At 41.1% G+C, this 4,421-nt stretch overlaps 1 long non-coding RNA gene across 1 annotated transcript; it reads left to right on the top strand.

Annotated features, from left to right (window-relative positions):
* The first annotated feature begins 206 nt into the window (after positions 1-206).
* On the top strand, positions 207-4,221 carry LOC119716590 (uncharacterized). The gene is made up of 3 exons (XR_005264882.2): positions 207-569; positions 1,855-2,027; positions 3,414-4,221. It is a non-coding gene; the product is annotated as an uncharacterized lncRNA (long non-coding RNA).
* Positions 4,222-4,421: the final 200 nt, after the last annotated feature.

Raw genomic sequence — 4,421 nt, 5'->3', positions numbered from 1 at the left:
TGAAATTGTTGCTTCCAGAAAGAACGGAAAAGTTCCTACACTGGATGGAAGCTTGCTCTGCATTTCACATTGAATATGCTAGCATAAGGAAAGCAACAGCAATTTCCCTGATGATTACAGTTTAACCCAATTCCAAGAATACTGCCTGCACATCCAGCAAGCTCTCTTGGACATGGACATTTCCTTTGGCTCTAAAGTACCAAGTCCACAAAATACCATATAAGTGCATGAAATGTTCAGGTTTTTTATTTTTTTTTTTCTTCAAAAAGAAAACTTTAATCATTGTAAAGCTCAGTCCAGACGTTAATATATATTTCCTTTAAGGCTAGTAAGGACAGGTGGCCGTTCTGTGCACATTGCACATCTGCAAATAAGGCAGATCTGGCAAGCAATTTTAAGTTGTCTCTCATTTCCCACCCAGATATCTCGCAGCTGTGGATGAAGGCTAGTTGAAGATAAGCATGTTTTTAAAGCGGTACCTTTGATAAAGAAAGACAAAGCTAAACACTTGCATTAGAACCTCACCAGTGCAATAAACTGAATAGTACCAGGATTAATCCTCTGAACGAGTAAGTAAGAATTGTGTGAATACATGAAACAATAAATAGTGTAAGGTAATAAACCTAAAGTTTTCGGTTGTGTGGTAAATCACTGAATTGTGCCTATTTGCAGGGAAAGGATGAAAGCAGTTTGTGACTTTTGGCCCCCACAAATAAACAGCAATTCTTTATTTGCTGGGGAAGGGGAGAAATACAAAAAGGAGAGAGAGAGTTTGTAGCTGTGCTAATTCCTGTGGTTAGAAAGTATTTGGATAATGATGGGATATCATTAATAACAACCAGGAAGCAGAACAACAAACAACAACAAAAAAATAACGATCTCAGAGGCAGTCAGCCCAGAGTTTTCCATCAGTCAGCCCAGAAAAAAAAAAAAAAAAAAGGAAAAAAAAAGTCAAATTTAAAATAACTATTGTGGATGAACTCACCACTGTGCTTCTCCAGGGCGATGACATTGTGACTGCTCTGATTTCAGTGTGATGGAAACCCAGACCAGCACACTGTTGACATAGACCCATTGTTTCATACCAGCAGAAACGCTGCTGAATTAATGGGACGGGTCCTGACTGATTCAGACCAGAATCTGAGGTTGGAGAAAGCCAAGTGAAGCAGATTATTCGGTCCTAGTGGAGATCTTTTAGTTCTCATTTCTGCAGGCAATAGATAAATTAAGTGCCAGGAAGGTGATTCAGGGAAGAACAGGAGCAATGAGGGCTGGGACTCAGAGCATGAAGCTGGCGTGAAACTCCTGAAGTCCACAGAATATCTCTTTATGCAAAGACAATCCAGAACCAATATATACAAGTCCTGTGGAGTCTATCCTGTAATGCCTTAAGCCTAAATTTGCAGATAACTCGAGGCCAAAGTGAATGAATATCCTAATAACCAAACATGCAGGTAACATAGCTGTACAAGGAACAGCCACATGCAAAAATGCAGAACAGGGGTGGCGTCTGGACAAGCGATCCTCCGTGCCAAGGCTTCTGCCAATGATCTCACACCCTTGGCAAAGCTCTGTAAGTACTCTCAGATGGCTGTTTAGAGATGCAGACCACAGTTTTGGCCTGAGTTGTCTTCTGTTTCCCCAGGAGCATTAAAATATCTTCCTAAGGTCTAAGGTGTCCCCTGCTAAAATCTCTTCTTGCTGGTTGCCCATCTTCACCCAACAGGGGACGCTGCCTAGGTCACATCCTCTCAGGAGCTTCTTGAAATAGAAGAACCCTATGCACTTAGAAATGTTTTTATTTATTCTGTTAGAACAGCGGATTCCCTTATTGCTTGTGTTACCCACCTACAGATGTGGAAAAGTCAGAGGAATTTGCCCATACATCTAAAACTGCTGAGCAGAGTTTTCTTTCCACGTTCTCACCCGTCACCTCTACCCTAGTCTGAAGCTTGAAGACATCGGGTTCAACGCGACATTATTATTTCATGATGTGTTGTCCTGCATTGAGGCTGTTAGCAGACTATGTAAGTACCCAGATGAAGCTCACGAACACTTTTAAGATATTACTGAATTAACATTCAGGTCAGAATTCATGATAAGTTGTGTTAAAGTGCAGAGCCCCAGCATCAGAAACAGGAACCCCCAATTCCCCTTGTGCATACTAGGAAAGCACTAGGTCCCTTTCAGAAAGGAAATCTAAATTCATCCTGAGCGTCATTTGGACGTCTGACTCAAAGGTTTAGTAACATGTCTAGCCAAGCCACAGAACGTTTTCACATCTGGATGTGTCCCATTTGCTAAACAGCTTCAGTCTGCGAACAATTCCAAAATACACTGTGCTTTATTATTGTAAAAGAATGTAATGTTATATAACCCAATGTGAAAGCACATATTGTGGAATATTTCAGAAAGAACAACATGTTAAAACTGCACTTTTAAAACAAGGTTTGAATTTAACGGAGAAAATGGCCTCAACTGGTCTGCATATGTCAATAGTTTACTTTGCGTAATCGGCTGAGGGTAGAGCAGCCTGCCAGGAGAAACTGCTTTTAAAATTAAAATCACACCGGTGGAAGGGGAATGGCTTTCTGGCCTTTGGAGCAGGGATGGACCTGAGCCACAAATGTCTGATCTGGGTTGTTCAAAAGTTTGAAGCCTTTGGACCCAGGGGTATTGCCTTGGTACCTCTTTGGAGCAGATTTAGAAGTTGTCCTCAAGGGAGCGAGGGCTGTGTCTCTCTTTATAGTACACAGAGAAATCCTTACAGGTTATAAAAATCAAGTGAAGAAATAAGATCTTGGGATGAGGTGGATTTCCTGTGAAATATTAGCAATATCAAGCCTGACTTTGCCCCGGTTTTACTGAAAGGCTTCCTAGGCTCTGAAAAGTACCTTGAGTGCTTCTTCATCCTTCCCCTCTAAGCTGACAGTGGCCGAAATATCAGGTAAGCTCATTCCAGACCAAGATATGTAGCCGTGTTAGGCAGTTGCTGGTGGTATGGTGGAAGATTGCTAGCCCAGACCTTTCAGAGACTTTTTGGGGAAGCCTTTAATTTGCCCATGTCTCAGATACCTGCCTAGAGAAAGAGAAGTACCCTTCCATCTTAGAATAGCGCTGTGTGAATATGTGAGAAATATGTCTTTACTTGAGAAAGGCAACCACTTAATGACATGATATCATGGTAGAAAAAGGCTTTAAAGATTTTCATACTCCAGCAGAAGTTTTAATGTAAAAAAGAGAAGCAGAGCAGACTGCTTTTTAATGCGTTGAGCTTTCTTTCACATGTCGTATAGAGAGACCACCTACAAGTCAAATTGTTTGTTTTGGAGTTTTCTTTTTTTAATAAATAAATAAATAAATAAATAAATGGAATTTAATAGCTAATCATGGTCTCCTCTCTGACTTTCTAGGCATGAAGCAAAGAACCCTTGTTTTCCAGATGAGGAATGGACAGCTCACAACTCTTAGGATAACAACGCTCCCCATTTCTGCAATACTACTAACAAGAACACCAGCATGCTTAATACCTTGGGCAAAGTCTGCCTCAGAGACATGCAGGTCCTCTTGAATGCATTAAAGAGTATGGATGTGGTTCTTTTTGCACAGCCAGCCCGCTCTACTTGCATTTCAGCAGCAGGCAATGTCTGTGGTGGGAAACACAGCAGCCTTTCCCATTCTGTGCCACCAGGGTTACACAAAGGAAGGGAAGTGAGGAATACGTCATCCCACTGAAACTACAGAGAAAATGCAGGAAGAAAGAAAAACATCTGAGCTGGAACAGAGCCATGTCTCAGAGGTTAACACCCTACTTTGGTGAAAAGTGCCGTAGACACAATGATTAACAAAAATGGTCAAGGCCTCGTGTTTCATTCAAAAGAAGGTATTCAGAGAAATCCCCTTCTTTCCAGGCACACAAAAGTTCTGGGTAAAAACGTGCCACAAAGAGGATACCTTTTTTGGTTAGAAAGTCTTCACAAAAATGTGGCGTGTGTCAGAATCCAGTGAGGAAATCAATGAATAATTCTCAGCCTATGGCTTATTTGTGAATCATTTGTTTACATACTTTCCTATGGATTACTCATGTTGTGCGGTTGATTGCTTGGGGCTTTGTTTTCACTGCAGAAGGGGTCTATTCTCCACTTGGAGGTACCTGGATCAGTTTTCCTCCCCCAGCTTCATTTATCCTTGGGTTTCAAGTTAGAAACTGCCGTGTCTTGCCTCTATTAGGATTTATACTGGGATAGCCAGCTGGAGAAAGATAGCTATTTTAATGGAAAAAACCACTGGGCTTGTGTTTGTTTTTTGTTTGCTTTGCAGCGAACATGTCATTTTTGTCCAAGACATTGTTTCAGCTCCCTAATTGAATGACGGAAATTTTTAAAGCAGAACAATGAAATGCCATTCTTCTGAAAAAAAAA

This window comes from Anas platyrhynchos, chromosome 1, assembly GCF_047663525.1.
Source record: "Anas platyrhynchos isolate ZD024472 breed Pekin duck chromosome 1, IASCAAS_PekinDuck_T2T, whole genome shotgun sequence".
NCBI lineage: Eukaryota > Metazoa > Chordata > Aves > Anseriformes > Anatidae > Anas > Anas platyrhynchos.
The sequence above is the reverse complement of the archived record's forward strand: the minus strand, read 5'-3'. Positions and strand labels throughout refer to the sequence as shown.